General features: G+C 42.9%; 1 protein-coding gene across 1 annotated transcript in view; it reads right to left on the bottom strand.

Annotated features, from left to right (window-relative positions):
* Positions 1-15726, bottom strand: part of STARD13 (StAR related lipid transfer domain containing 13) — a 325192-nt gene extending 309466 nt beyond the window's left edge. The window contains exon 1 of the mRNA XM_068418853.1: positions 15645-15726. The gene's annotated coding sequence lies outside the window, so the exon portion shown is untranslated. The remainder of the gene's footprint in view (positions 1-15644) is intronic.
* Positions 15727-16806: the final 1080 nt, after the last annotated feature.

The raw sequence follows: 16806 nt of genomic DNA, 5'->3' as shown, positions 1-16806 counted from the left end.
TGTCAGTTGGTGAGAGCAGACTTGTTTGATGGTTCATTTTAGGCTGAGGCTGTTTCTCTGTCAGTGCATAAAGCAGCATGTAACATGTGTGACATCTGCGCTGAGGCACGGGGCGGTGGTTGGACTGACTGTGAAGGTGGCCAGCGCCACCCCTTGTGTCCATTTTACAGAAGGAATTAAAAAAAAGAAATAAAAAAAGAAGGATGGGGATGTTAAGTAAACAACACAACATGGAAAACACTCAGTGACTTGTTTTTCATTATCAATAAAAGGCTTGTGCTGGTAATAAATGCCAGTTCAGGAACCAGCCCTCTTTCAAGGAGCTGGAGAAAACAACAACTGCTACTTTACTTAGGCAATGGCAGAAAATTTCGAACTCATGAGCTGATGGATGGCAACAGGGAATTCATGGAAAATTCTGAATCAAACAGCAGCAAAGCTCCTACTGGGGATGAGGTGATGGTGGACCACTTTGCCAGGAGAATGGACTTGATGCAGAGATTGCTTACTATGACTTTATTTGCATCCATGTAAAAGAATGAAGTGGTATAAAACCTTTTAAACACATTTGTGGGGAGTATCTCCACACCTCGTGGCATTGATGAGGCAGTACCTTGAATACTGTGTTCAGTTTTGGGCCCCTCACTACAAGAAAGACATTGAGGTGCTGGAGCGAGTCCAAAGAAGGGCAACAAAGATGGTTAAGGGTCTGGAGAACAAGTCTTATGAGGAGCGGCTGAGGGAACTGGGGTGGTTTAGTCTAGACAAAGGAGGCTGAGGGGAGACCTTATTGCTGTCTACAAGTACCTGAAAGGAGGTTGTAGTGAGGAGGGTGTTAGTCTCTTCTCCCAGGTAACAAGCAATAGGATGAGAAGAAATGGCCTCAAGTTGCGCCAAGGGAGGTTTAGATTGGATATCAGAAAAAATTTCTTCACTGAAAAGGTTATTGAGCATTGGAACAGGCTGCCCAGGGAAGTGGTGGAGTCACCATCCCTGGAGGTATTTAAAAGACATGTAGATGTGGTGCTTAGGGACATGGTTTAGTGGTGGACTTGGCAGTGTTAGATTAATGCTTGGATTCGATGATCTTAAAAGTCCTTTCCAACCAAAACGATTCTATGATTCTATGGTGACAGTATAATGGAGATTTAATGAGCATTGGCTGAACTGTGTTATGGAGAGAAGAGTCAGACAAACACACAAAGAGACTGGTGGAGCACACCTGAAAAGATGCAGGTGGGGCTGGGAAGTCTGGATGCTCCCTGGCTCCGAGTGGAAAAGAGGAATTCCTATGTTTTGCAAACACTCCTGGAAGTATTTGTGATTCATCTCTTTGTTGTGCTCTTGCGCTGCACTGAAGATTGAGTAGACAGAAAATGTCTGCCTGGCACCACCTGCCACAGTTGCAGTGTTAATATTAAGCTAATGGAGGATATATTTGCTTTAGCTGGAGTAAGCACTTTCTGTCATGAAAGCACCAAAAGACAGCTCAGGTGTTGCAAGACAGACTGAATATAAGCCTGGAGATAAAAGTCATGTCATTCTCTGGCGAGCTCCTCATTATAGAGGCTCGCTGAAAGGCAGTTTGCCCCCCTGCATGGCTCTGATAGGGGCCTTGCCAGCATGATAACGTTTCCATTGCCCTTAGAGGCAGCTCACACTTTCCAAGTTCTTTGGGAGCAGCATCTTCTGCTGCTTCTAGCAGGCCTTGGAGTCTAGCCAGCATCGGAGAGTCTCCTGTAAGCCCTCACAGCCCACTAGGGCCCCGCAATTTACTGCCTACCTGTCACCCTAATATAATCTCCGTGTGTCTGCCTGCTCTTGACTGCTGTACTGGTATTCCTATGAGCAGCAAGAGGCAGAGCAGCGCTCTCAGTATTTTTATTTCCCTGTTTTTCTAAAGGGCATAACCAAGTATTTTCATAAGTGCAGTCTGGCTTTTTCCTCTTTGAAAATCTTAGAGCCAAGTCTGCATCTCATTTTTCTTTCCTATATAGAGTTTTGCACTTCAAGAGAGTGAGCTCACAACGTTTTCAAAGCAATATTCAATGTATAATTCATATTAACACAGGACTGATGCTAGTCCACACACCCAGCTTTCAGGTTAAGCTCTGGAAACTGCCTTTTTATGTGTAGAGAACAGCTCTGGTCATAATGCCAAGCCCAATAACAATTACAAAAGCAGGAAAAACATCGCACTCCAATTATCCCCTAACTGCTGCAAAGGCAGAGCAAGGGTAGTGTTTAGGCATAGCAGAAGGGAGATCCAAGCCCCATAAGTGGAGGTAGGATGCATCTGTCCCATAGTATGTCTCTGCGCTTTCAGTTTAGTACATTTTCAGTCTTGCTGTTGCACCAAAGATATCTTGCATCTATATCTAACATAGCAATTGTTTTAAGTTACTTTTTTTATTTTGCTCTGAAAAGGCATGGAGCCACCTGATCCAAGTTTGGAGGTGATAACCAACAACTCTGCTGGTAGCAATGACTGTCAGGTCAATGGTGAAAAAAACAATGGAAAGAAAATAATTTTGGAAGCGCAGCAGAAGCAGTGATCTGCATGGGCACCAGTGCACCTGCAGGACCCGCACGGAGGCGGCAGAGATGTGCCTGATTTCGGGCCACAGGCAGAGGCATGGTGAAGCTGCACAGCCCTCAGTGAGGAGGATGTGGAAGAGCAGCAGACAGCAGAGCCCCGTGCAGATATGGGCAGGCAGGAGCCAAGGGACACCAGTGCTGCTGCTCCCTGTCCTGGTACTTGTCCTCAGGTTGCCTTGGGGAATGCATTTCACATCTCTGGGTTTCTGTTCCTCCTCCCACCTTTTGTTCGTGATCTTTTCAGAGCAGGAACCATCTCTTACTACATGTTTATACAGTGACTAGCATGATGAGACCCCGATCTTGCTTGAGGCCTCTAGGCATGACTGTTATACAAACGATAAATCATCATCATAAAACAGGACTGCGCAGATCCATAACTTCTGTCATAACTCACGGCTGAAGTGTCAACAGCTCACAGACACATGGTAAGGCCAGGATGACCATGAAGGGCTAGAAGAAGTGAATCCACACAGAAAATAGGAGATGCTGAATGGCTTTGAAATATTTTTAATGTCTGTCAGTGTTACACCTGTCTCAGTTCACAGCTGATTTCCTTAATTGCTGTCACCTCCTGACAGCAGCGATGTGGCCAGGAAAAGGATTGAGCTACGTACCACAGCAGAAAGCAATGGCGGTCATTAGGGTGCAGCCTGCAAGAAAATGTGCACGTACATTTGGCAGGTGCTTCCCATCCATGCCTTCTGCACTGCACTGTCCCCCAAGCTTCCCTGAGTGCACCAAGCAGGCAACCAAGCTTCAGCAAAAGCATTCCTTTGTCCTTTTATGGAGGTCTACAGATCCTTATTTGTATTTTTTCTCTTTTTTCCCTCTGCTCCATGGAAGAAATCTGTGTGGACATCTCACGCAGAGGATTTCAGCAGCTCTGGAGACTCTCCCTCCCGTCTGTGAGTCACCTCAGATGCACACAAGGCATCTCTGGCCGGGGAAACGCTTCCCCAGCAGGCGTTACTGGGCGGCCTCCGGGCACACGGCTGAATTCCCGATGGACCCATCATTGATCAAATCGGCACCAGTCAACAACATGCTTTGCAAAAGCTGTCATCACACTCTAGGGTTACGCATTTTTTCACTGTCCCCTAACCTGTAGAGGCAAGGAGTTCGGGAGACCCGGAGCATAACAGAAAGTTTGCTGCAGGAATGTAAGGAGCTGACAGTACACAACCCAGCAGTTATGTCCATTCAAAGCAAGTCAAGTAAGCATACAAATATCTTTAAATCATTATATCTGGCAAGAAGCCACGCTGTGTTTGCAGCCAAAATGTGATGCTTTGAGAAAAATGTAGCTTCGGTGAGCTGAATATCAGATGAAAAAGCACTAGGGAAGGTTCAAGATGTATTTAATGGAAAAATATTTTGTTCTTGATGAAGTGAAGGATTTACGCTGTTCCTCCCTGTAGCTTCGCATTTTCCAGGTAACTGTGACCAGTCTCCTCCTCATTTCTGAGATTAGAAGTTTCAAAATATTTTTAAATGTTTCAAAAGAAATTTAATCTTTAGTCTTCCCTGTGGTAGGCCACTGAAGGCTAGCCTGTCTGTCACGTTGGTTTGATGGCTAACCCAACAGGGCATACCATCTTATTCCTGGTTTTGACCATATTGTCAGGAGCTTTGTTAGCAACTCCTGTTTGTCAGATTGCATCATTTGTAAGACAGACAATTACAATAAGAAGGATTTTTTTCAGAATTAATCTTCTAAAAGTTTGAATTTGGTATTGAGTACTCTAAATGAAAGCAGGTTATTATTTAATTATATTGCCAAAATCATGCATGCCATTGAAAGAAATAAATCAGTCCCAGATTCAAATCCTGGTGTATCAGCAATACCAGAGTAACTCCTCTTACTCCATCTTTGTGGAGTAAATCTCCATACTTAGGATGAGAATAGGGCCAAATAGCTTTGGCAGAGGTGACAGCATAAATCAGATGAACACAGAGAATTAAAACAACAGAACAGGAAGGAGGAGATTGGGAAGGGCTGAGAAGTGACATGAAATAAAGGAGATGTGAAACAGATGTGCTCAAACCTGGACGAGGATGTGTTTTTGGGATAAATGACAGACAACAGCGCAAGAGGCAGTTTTCCCTGGAGAGCTACCTGGTAATCAAGTGCTTTAAAGAACAATTTGAATTCAGAGAATATGCAGTAGTCCATATGATAATGCATGCATTAGGCACCAAGAGAGAAAGGCCAGCATAGAAAAAGATCCAGAGGAAGAAAAGGACAAAAAAATGTTCAAGCAACTGGAAGGCTGGACAGAAAGCAGAAGTTTTGAGAATGTGCAGGATCCAGACTTGAGAAGGCTGCACACTGCCTGAAGGCAAAAGGCACATCAGTCTTCCTAAAGAAAGTAATTCAAATAATTTGGACTGCCCTTCAGTATGATGTTAAGTGGGCTACTGAGAAGCCTAATGTTAGATGCAACGCCACTAAAACGTTGCTTGGGCATTCTTGACCTTCATTTTACTGCTTCCATGACAATGCAACAGCCCATGAAGCATCACCAGAAGGGTCCTCTCTCTAGGCTGACTATGCTTGTATCTTGCTCTATAAAGGCCAGATCCTGGTAATGTTAGGCCAGCATCCCATCCTCACTGCAATATTCAGACACCCTCTGAACTACCTCATTTAAATACATACAAAGCAAAACTCTCTGCATCCTGGTTTCAGAAGATCAGCTTGTCATCCTCTCTCACCCTCCCCAGAGACACTGATTTGTGGTCCTCCCTGTAAGGTCCTCCCCTTTGAGTTCACCTTTTCTATCAAATCTTACAGCTTACGAGACCAACTGTTCCTCACTTTGCCCAACTAACAGCAGCAGATTCTGCTTCCAGTCTACCATCTGCCACTCCTGCTTTCCTTCTACTCACATGTAAAGTTAACCTAGTAAAATTTAAACATAGTTTTTAATACAGTTAAAAACTTTAAATATAGTTAACTTTTAATTTTTAATATAGCCAACATAGTAAACATCTTCAAAATCTCTCCTTGAACTACTTCTGTTGTGGTACCCTGCAGCTCATGCTCATCTGACAATGATTAGGTGAATGTGGACTTTTGTTTCTACTTCTTCTATTTCTACCTGTTGTTTTTTGTTGCCATCTCATCACCCCAACCTTCAGTGCAGGTAAGTTTGGAGCCAGGTGGGGCTGTGAAGCCATCTGTCAGTGCAGTCACTGTACTGCAAAGAAAGGTCCTCCTAACATAGAAAGTCTTCCCTATGGGCAGGGCTAAGGACTATTTGCTCTCATTACCATCATCTCCAGGAAGGCTAGAAGACATCTGTTGAATCAGTGTAATAGCCCTGACCTCCATTTGCCCTTTGTCTTTCCAGATGTAGAGACCCACCCTGATGTCTCATTAACAACATAAAAATAAAAACACTGTTGTATTTTCCCACCTCCAGGCAGCTGCAGAACCTTCCCTGACCAGCCATAAGCCAAAGCTCTTATCCCTGGAGTCCTAATGCTTGGGAGACCCACTAAGCGATCTTGGTTTGAAATCCGTGAAAAGCAGAATTTTCCCTCACATTCTGTGCCTTTTGACTAGCTTAATCTGGGATCAGCAATGGAGGAAGATGATACGGGCTGAACTCATGGCAAAGGAATGCAACGGAGAGAACAGCAGTGGCAGAGGAACAAACTAGATACGTGGTTATTTCACCTAGAGCTGTTAGCCAAAGAACATATTTAGCAAAGGCTGGCCTCTGACTACTTGGCCAGAGACAACTGTTGTGCAGAAAAGTAGAACTGTGGGATTTACTTACGGGTGCAGCTCTACCAGGAGAATCAGACACCTAGTCTCTAACATTTTTGCATGCTTTCTGAGCCCTGCCACACTTCTGGAGACTTTCTTGTTGCAGTTCTGTCCCCATAGTGTCTCCTGAAGAAATGACATGGAGCTGTACAGAGCATGGAGAACAATATTCCCCCAGCTGACAGCCCCATTGCTTCAGGCTGCCTCCAGCAGGCAACCTCATGGAGAAGGAAGGAAAGTGACTGGGTGTCAGTCACTGCTATTTACATCAGAGCTACATCTCCACTGACAGGTGTGACCTTATTTCCATCATTTTCTTGGCAGTTTGGAGGTTCATCATCAGATAGGATTGCTGGCCAGACCACGCATGGGTGCCACAGCTCTGGAGGTGCAGCACCAGGAGTTCTCCGTCCTGCTCCTGCTGAGGTCGGGGCAGTGTCCCCATCAGCTGCCACACACACAAGGATGTGATCTAAAATAGCAACTTTTTAAACATTTTGGAGGAATACAGATTGCTGACAGAGATTTTGAGGTAATCTAAATCTTTGGTGAGGATGAGAACTCTGTGAAGCTAGCTTCAAAGAAAGATTTAGTTTGGCCATATCTTTAATCTAGGGATTGATTAAAAGAAGAAAAGTTTCAGTGACTAATTTCTCCAGGGTCTGAAATATAACAGGTTATTAAACACACAACCCAATAGCTGCAGAATGTGACAGAGACATTGTTCTCCCTGGGCATTTGGTAATAGAGTATTTCAGATGATTAAATAGCTAATAAAGTCAGAGTCTTTGCTAAGTAGATGGATACCAGCAATATTGAAAGGTAATTATAGATTTCTATCAAAAAATTCTTGACTCAAAAATATTTATTCTCAGACTGAAGCTAATATGCTGGTCTCAGTTAAAAGAGAAAATATTTTAGCCACTATTAAAAGGTTTCCAATTTGCTCTACTGTAGTGGATTTCAATTACAACCAGTTTCAAGGTGTATGTTTTCAGATTGAATATTTCTTTTTTCAAGGTAAATTCTCACCAGCTGTCACATGAAACTATTTCTTCCATTAATCATGATCTTATGCTTTTTTGGCAGCATAGGGATCTGCATCTTTAGGTTGTTTATTTCCTTTGCTCCTTTACAGGCATTAGACAGTTGTGATATCTGTTCCTCTCTAAAGTTGCAGAGTGATAAGAAAGGGTCAAAGGAACAGAAAACAGTGTTAGGGATGCTTGTAGAAAAAACCTGCATGCACAAAATCATTAATTTGCCTCTTTATTCTATTTCAGCCTGTCTTTTTTTTTCTGCTGAACTTCTAGATCTTTTACTCCTTCCCTGTGAGGGCCATTAGAAAACCAGGGTATTTTTTTATATCTTGCATACACAGCTGTGTTAGCTAATTCACAGACTGCAGAAAAAAAGTTCTTTATATCAGTAAATTATCCCATTATCACAGAGGATTATGCAGCAGAGCTTGTATTTATACTGATGCTAGTTCATTGCTACCTATGATTATTTTTGCCTGGTTTATAAAAATGTAATAGATGCTCATTTCCATTTAGTTGAGCCAACGCACATCATACAGCAATGCCCCCGTCTGCTTTGCTTTGCATTTCTTGATGTCATCTCCTATGCCTGCTTTGCCAGCCCCACCCCCTGCCTTAACACACTCTTTTTCCTCTTTGAAGCCCTCTCTTGAGGATTCAGTCCTACTGTAAAAATAGTGAGAAATTAGAGGGCAATGTCTCAACCACAGAGCAATAAAAGATATCTTAAATATATACAAAGAAAACACATTCTTGCATTCCTTTCCTACCATTTGGGTAGTGCTGCATTTCTCAGACAAAGCATTTCCAGGAAGCTGGAGTTGCTGGGTATACGCATACAGCACCTGTGCTGGAGGATGAGCTCTGAAGACCAGCACGCTCCCACTGCAGATGCAGCTGCCTCTACCACCTGCGGCTCCAGCATCACTGTTTGTGGGGTAGAGGACAGCCCATGCTCACCCCACCTATAAAACACAGCGTGGAGATGACTGTGACTACAGCTGCGTATGCAGCTTAACGTGCTCTGACGTTAAGAAATGCCCTCACACATTTCACGTCCATGAATAGTAAAACACACTTAAAGAACAGGTGCCAGACCCTGAGCTCCAACCCTCCAGGAAGATCCGCCATGGTCAAGAGAGGATTGCTGGTACACGCTATCATGCTGGTGAGTTCTAAAAACAGCCGTATCAAAACCACGACCAGGACTGTCCCTTAGTTATTCCTTATTCACAGGAAGATCAGTGTCACAAGCTAACTATAAATAAAGGATTTCAGCAGCACGCACGTGGGACGCCTGCACAGTCCGAGGGGGTTGTCGCACCACGGATGCAAGCACAGAGTGCATTACAAACGACTGAAACCTGTAGAGCTTATGGCACACCTGTGCACGTACTTGAGTGTGCAAGATCCAGCATGTTTTGAGGGCTACTACAATACATATTACAGTACTCATTCTTCTGTATCTAAATACGGTTGCTGGGCAGGGTGAGAGTTATGTCCAAGACAGAAAATTGTATCAAAATCTTAATTTACATGGCAGAGTTGAAGGATCCTTGTATCCAGGTTTTTTTTGCATTACCAGCTATCAAAAGAGATCCTAGCTGCTAAATGTTTGCTTAGGTTTTCAAGGCACTTATACTTCATTCTGTGGTTGGATTTAGGAGTTTTGTTTGTTCCCATTTCCAGTGAAGTTTGAGTGTAATAAAGAGTATTTTCACCTCTGTTTACTGCAGTGACCATCAGCTAGCTAGATCTTTTATTTTTACTGTCAGTGACAATAAGAAATTGGTGACAAAAATGACTGTTGTGGTTGTAACTGCAGTGTTATTTTTAAACAGCTAGATGCAGAAAAAATGCAATTTAAATTTTCATTGTGAACAATATTAAGGCCTAGAGCTCCCTAATGCACAATTCATATCTGCTTAAACTGTAGTCATTACTCTCATACCACAATACTGTTTGTCGTGATAAAGGGAAATTACTTTTCTGTCAATTACTCCTGCAAGATTAGATAATTTACATTTGCAAAGGGTATGGAGCAGCACCTCAGTTCCATGGAGATGTTTCTCAGAAGTATTTGGCAATTTAAGGTTTGGGGGAAAAAGTAAATGGAAGTTGACTTCAAAATTTTTATAAGAGACAGTGCATACATCCCAAGGTCTTTGTACCCCAGTGAAGAGCATCAATGAAGCGTAGATATATCACTTCTAGACTGCTAACTTGTATTGAGGACCTGGAAGGGGCATGCTCCTCGCTGCTTCACTACTGGGCAGCCAAGCTGGCAGCATTTGAAATCACTGCTCCTGACTATACGTGAGTTGTGCGTGCAAATAATCTACATAAAGCATCCTACCCTTTCGCATCCCCTTCTGCTAACATCTGTATGTTTGTTTAATCCATGTTGGGATGGAGATAGCAAGAGCCAAAAACATGAGAAGGAATGTTATTTTTACTTGCTTGGAAATTCTGGGTGAGTTTTAGCACATCTGACTTGGATGCCCACCTGAGGCATCACAGCTCCTGAACCTAGCACCGTAATTTAAGGTGTGAAGTTTGGTGCCTGAGTTCCTCAGGGGAGCGATGGAGTAACTGAGCACAACAGTGCCGAAGGGACAATGCAGCACTCTTCCACCAAGACTGAGAAGCTGCTTCAGGACAAGTGTTGGAGCATCCCCTGGGATCCCTCTTGTTAAAATCAGGAGTGGCGTGGGAGAGATCAGCAGCCATGCCTCCTGCAGCCTGTGCAATTCTCCCAGGGGTGAGGGCACTTGCAGATGTGGCAGGATGTGGTTCTGTCACTCCCCAGCCCACAGGGATTCATACCCACATATTCCCAACAGAGAGAGTAAAATTTTCTCTTTCCTCCAGGAAAATAGTGGAAAGGCCTTTGGAAAATTCAGTGTCCAAGCAAGGCCTCAGATTTAGCACTGGTTATAACCTACCTGTGCCCTGCAGACAGGCAGGGTTGCTTAAAGCACCTCAAAGCTGAGGTCACGGGTATTTTTTTGTGAGTCGAGCAGAACCTGCGGAGCGCAGACACACCGTGTAGGTGTACTGCCACGGACTATGTGCAGCTGGCACAGCGGATCTTAACCTCTAGGTGTTATTGCAATTAAAATGACGAAATACCAACAGCGCAGGCGTCCTCACCACTGACGCTTGTGTTCAGGCACGTCGGACTATGCTGTTACTGATATCCTGATCCTATATTGGCATCACAGCACTCACAGTGCTTTGCAATGTTTTAAATTTTAACCCTTGCAATTCCAGCAAATATAGTCACAGTCCTCCTTCCTGATCTTGCTCTCTTGATACAACGAGGGGCAGAGTATCCTTATCTTCCCTCCCCAGCCTGAGCTGAGTGTGGTTGCTGTTGCTGTGCTTCGCTGCAGAGTGTTTCAAAGGCAGAAACTACACAGGAGGGAGCGCTCTGAAGAGTTTATGAAGTGTTTGAGGGCACCTTAATTATATGGTATTTCTGTTCCTATTAGGTTTAGTGGATTTGCAACACTGCTCAACCCAAAACTGGACTCTTCTCCAGCCACCCATTAAAAACTTCACAAAGTGGTTAAAAATCGTGAATGTTTATGTTGCCTTTAATTATTTTCCATTTCAGTTGCCTGGATTTTCTTTTCAGATACATCTTCTTGGTTAACATCAAGGCTAGAATTCTACTTTGCACAAAACATAAATCCACATTTGTTTCCAAGAATCAGTGTTTTAATCAGGTGGGCCTAAATTCTGCTGGTTAATAAAGATAGGTATGAAGACATGAAGGTAAGTGTAAGGATATACAGGTATAAAGATAGGTATCAAGGCATAAAGATATGGATTGGAATTTTTAAAGTTTCAGCTTGAGACTATGACAGACAATCAGAGAATCACAGAATGGTTAAGGTTGGAAGGGACCTCTGGAGATCATCTAGTCCAACCCCTGATATATCAAATATCCAAAATTATTTTCAACCTTTTTTTTCTTTGGCTAAACTCCAAAATATTAAAGGCAGTCCCACTGTTTTGCTCACAACTTTGGTCTTCAAATGACCCCTGTTTAAAATATACTTAATTCCTCCATTTGTGTCACAGCAATAATATGACAGGGAAGGGACTCTTAGCCATTTATTCATAGAGGAACAGACATAACTTAAACGATACCAGTTGCTGGTTCTGTATGATATGTAAACTGGTACTTTTTTTGTGATGGCTAGGTATGCCTTCACACTGCTGTAATTTCAGGACATAATGCAGTGGCACTGAAACAGCTGGGGTTTAAGTGTTGAAAAATCCAGTTGTGGTTGTAAAGGTTTTGGGATCAACTGCATTTGGGATCCCTCTACTTTTTCTGGATAGAGCCGGAGAGCTCGTGGTCTGGATTGCTCAGCAGTGCACCTCCCTCCTGCCCTGCTCATCCCCCTTACAAGCGTGTGAACCCAAATGATGCACCTACCTTTGACACATGGATACACCTTTTTTCTGAGAACTCACAACCAGCAATTTAATTAAGGTAGTTTAATTTGTCTTCAAAACAATGTATTATGCATTAATTAAGGTAACTTAATTTGTCTTCAAAACAGAGTATTATTCATTCACCCTGAGGCACGAAACACATAGCACAAAGGGTAAAAAACAACATCAGAGGTACATGACTCTTACTCATACCCTTGTCTTTCCCCTTGCCAGCTTTTGCGCTTTCTCATTTTCAGCGTCAAGAAGCATTAGTGTAGTATTAGCACGAGTCTGTTTTTTCAGTGCTTTCCTTTGCCCTGTAACTCCCTTCCTTTCACATATTGCATCTGGAGAGCTTCTCTCAGGTGACCCAAAGGCACCAATTTCACAAAGATTTTATGAGATTATAGTGTGATAATTCTCAGGCCTGAAAAAACAGTGATATTAGCAGTGTTGCAGCCAAGGTGTTATCTCTTAGGTCCACAAACCTCCTTGAATTTGCAGACTCTCTTGTATGTGCTAAGCCACTGCTTCTCTTCTTCTGCTTGATCCCTTTCATAACCCTTATTGACTAACTGCACAACAAATATCCCCATCTCAAAAATGCATATGTGGAAGCAGAATATTCATTTTAAATATAAAAATATCAGGCACATTTTTCTAGTTTCCTAGTGGAACTAATTATTCCAAAATAATGGTCTGTGATACATTCATCAGCACCCAGACGCAATAGAATGCTAAATACTTAGAAAAGGTAAGATTTTATAAAACTTTAAAGTTTTGATAAAATATTATAAATCCTTATAAAAGTTTTGTAATTAGGCTGCATACATCATATGAATATTTTCTGTTACACGTAAACCTGTACAGACAGAATTTAGTAAGTTATTTTGGATCAAGTGCTGTTGTTGAGAATGTGCCCACATAGCACAAAAATATCTGAGTAATGATAAAAAGTACTTCAAAAGAAACTATTTTAGCTACAGTACAGCTGAGACTTAGCTTCACCTAATCCCCACTTCAGTGGTAGATATGAGCACACTTTATTCTAGGAACTTGTGAAGCACCAAAGAAGAACAGGCACCCCCCTGCCTCTTGGCTTTGTTGATGTTTTTTTCTTGGTGATGCTGAACGTTTAGAGACTTGAGCCTCCCTGGAAATCCACACAGCAAGTAGCACTTGTAATTAACTCCTTAAAATCTGAACATACCATGTTTTTGTTTCCCGTTCAGAGTAACCAGGAAACCAGCCTCAGCCCCGACCTGATGCTCCCCTTAAGAGCCTTTTGTAGCTTTGGCATTTCCAACTAGCAGAGATGAATTGCTGTTGGTAAAAGTATCACAGAATTCAGTTCTTTAGCTGCAGCAAGAGAAGTATAAACCAGCCATTTCTGACCAGCAATAGCAGTATGAGCTGGCTCTCCCATCTGAAACATGGCCAACTTATGCCTTTGGGATGAACCTCAGGAGATAGGACAGAGTCTGCAGACAGGCACACAAAACCCCTCCTCTCTTTAGGGAAGCAGCTCTGGACTATCCTAACATGCAGAGCAGGGAAATCAAGCGGTGTTAAGGAAGTCCCACCCATAGTACAAAGCAATCCCATTAGTCTCTCCACGACAAAGGCCTGGGAGTCATTTTGATGGGTAGGTGGCCATGGGAACAGTGTGGTTATCATCACAAAACAGAGGCAGAAACAGAACTTTCTCTAGAAATGGGCAAGCAGCTTCCAGGAGGTCCCAGAGTATCACAGACGGCAGCACTTTCACAGCAAGAAGCCAAGCTTACTAAAATAACATCACCAGTAAAGAACAACATAAACCTAAAAGTAATCAAGGAAAACCTGAAATCTTTCTGAGCAGGAGGAAAGACAATAGAGTTACACATCCACTTTATTGCTTGAGGTATATGTCAAAGGGTCAGACAAGGTATGACGGCAAGTAGTTGGATTTAGCACCATTCTGCAAAACCATGCATAGTTTGAAAAGACATAACTGAAGCTGGCGCAATAGAAGTGCGATGGTGCTGTTTAATCTTTTCTTTTGGAAGAAGGTGCAGGTGAAAGCACAACTGGAAGCTGGCAGCACCACAGACATCCTTCTGCTAGGAACATGCAGAACTGCAGTAGCTCTTCGTTTACCTCCTCGCCCAGCCTGGCAGGGGTGCCAGCTACATGTATGGAGCCACGTTCCAACTCCAGTAACAATGGAATGAATCCAGGGGCATGTGACTTCAATGAAGTTATTCTTTATTCACACTTGCCTAGCTGAGAATATGGCTCATATCTAATAGAGAAAAGTCTGCCAAATTAAGGGAACAAGAACAACCAGACTATGTCACATGAAAAGGAAACTTTTTACATTATAAGGATTATAGAGGCCCTTTAGTTTAAGGACTTTATAAGCATTTAAAGGACAGGCCACTGAAAAGCATTTCTGTCTGTGCCTAGATTTTTTTTTAACACTCATTTGCTATTTTAGAAAATAGAAAGAAAATTGATTGATTTTAACATTATTGAAATAAAAATACTGCAATTTGTTCAATACAGGACACTAACTCATTATACATTTATTAGTAGTTTGGGTTAAGATGTCTTCCATTTAGGATTTCCTCCACATCAATTAAGAAGCCCTCTCTGTTTGAAATATGTTGAGTTTCATGATTTTCTCTGTGGGAGAGTTTTTCTGTAAGTGCCAAATTTAGCTTTGGGAAAAACATTGTGTTTTGCTCTGCTGGACAAATCCGGGGTGTCCCTGCTGTAGTGACCAACAAAAGATAGAGGAAAGGAATGAAGGTAAGGGAAACTTATTATCACTGTATTATTTCCAAGAAGTTCAGAAGTTTTTATTATTTCCAGAAGTTCCTTTTTAAAAGGATGTCTCAGCTTTTACTATCATCTAAGAAGTGAATCAACAAAAGTTCCATCATATGTCTCTTTTCATTCAAGATTGTATATGAAATAATGTTCTAGGATGACAGAGGTCATCCTAGACCAGCCTGGACAGTTCCCATAGGAAAGTGAAAATATCACGAGCCTGGAGTCAAAAACTGCCTGCTCAGGTTTGGACTCCTGAAATGGGTATCAGCCCCTAGAGCTCTCCCACAGGAAACCATTTCATTATTCCTATTCAAACACAGGCAAGAAAGAGCAGGTTATTAATGTTTCAGCTACAAGAATGATCCTCCTGTGCACTAGTAAGTGCTATGTATCTGTTAAAATGATTTCTATAAATCTGCATCATAGTGGACAATATTCTCTTAAACTAATTTCCCACGATCATCATTAATTGGCCAGCTTGCTAACACCTGGTACCAACAGATTTTTCATCTAGCTAGTGCAGTGCCACATAATGGTAACAGCAGGTTTTAACCTAATCCCTCTCCATACACAAGCAAACATCAAATGACGCCCATGACAAAGACACACAGACCAGCCTGACATTTGCTGATAACTCCCAGGAGATTCTGCCTCAGCACAAGTAGTCCTGCTCAAACACATTTTCCAGTGGAAAAGATAATTTGAAACCATTTTCAGCTAGACTAATTACATTCACTGCAAAGAGCATCCTCCTCAGTACACATTTATTAGTCCAGCCACAAATGCAGCTAACACTTTGTGAAGTTTTCCAACAATAATTATTTCATCTTAGGAGAATCCGCAACAGCTTGCTTCATAATGAAAAGTTATTATGCAGATATATATACTTCATGCAAAGTTGCACACTAAAAAAAAAAAAGAGAAAAATAGGCGTTTAAACCTGATGTTTAAATTCCACTCACAGTTTTGAAGTCTAAGCATAAAACTTCGTAGTTTGCAGCTGTAGCTCCAAGCTGTCTGGAAATATAGTGCAGTCCATCAGATATCCTGGTTTTGTTTTCATGCATAAAAATATCATCTGTCACAGGCACAGGAGCTGACTCCAAGGACCAGCCCCTTCTGCGGAGCACACCAATCGGGAGACCCTGGAAGCACATGTGGAAAGCCGCTCGCCCGTCACGGGCAGCATATGCTCTGTGGGACCCAGGTGCCAGACGGACGCGGGTGTCAGCGAAACAGGGTGCAGGGGGTGCCCCGGCCAGGGCTGCCTGCCCCGAGCCCAGCTGCGGGGGGCGAAGTGGAGGGGTGGCCGCAGGAGCAAAGGCTGAGCCTTTTGCAGACTGCCTCAGTGACACTGGTCCTGCAAAACCAGCCATAAGGACACCAGAGCCTGAGGCAAAGAACTGTGCCGTGCTCCTTTTGGCCTTATTCTTTACTGTTTTAATAAAAAAACATCTCATTTACCATTGTATTAAACACTTTTTCGCTTTTTCTCCTACTTGCAATTCTAACCCCATGTATGGCTTTTTATTCCAAACCTCATGCCTGCAAAACCATGCCTGTGGAAAAGTCCTGGGCATTGCCAGCCCCTTGCAACAGGGGGACTGGCAGTGCTCTGGACTCAGTGGGACAGCCTTGCCTGGGTTTTCCTCCCTTTCCCCAAAATCTCACCCTCTTCCCCTGCGGACTCCCTGCTCCTCCTCTGCCTCCACTGCTGCCACACGCAGCTGCCTGGCTCGCAGCTGCCTGGCTCTACTGTGCAAGCTGCTTTGCTCCTTGCCTGTCAGAAAGGTCCTTTTCTTCTTGCATCTGTTTAACCTGATGACATTTAAATTCAAACTGCTTAGAAACCATATTTAGAGACATACACCCACAGCTTCCCGGCTCACTGCGTGCTCAGCCCTCGCACAGAACCAGGGGTGAGAAAAACACGTGTACATTAATGTGGGTTGAAAGTGCAGCAGTAATGCAGTGCACAGAGTCAAAAATCAGACAGTACATAGATGAGCGTGATGAATGAACATGTGTAGATTTGTTTTCACTCCTGGAAGCACACTTGCAAGTCACAACGTGCTGGGAACGGAAACCAGTAAACACACCAGTGCGAAAGCCATGCCTTTTCGA

The sequence above is a fragment of the Nyctibius grandis genome, chromosome 2, assembly GCF_013368605.1.
Source record: "Nyctibius grandis isolate bNycGra1 chromosome 2, bNycGra1.pri, whole genome shotgun sequence".
Taxonomy (NCBI): domain Eukaryota; kingdom Metazoa; phylum Chordata; class Aves; order Nyctibiiformes; family Nyctibiidae; genus Nyctibius; species Nyctibius grandis.
This window is presented reverse-complemented; position numbering and strand designations above follow the sequence as displayed.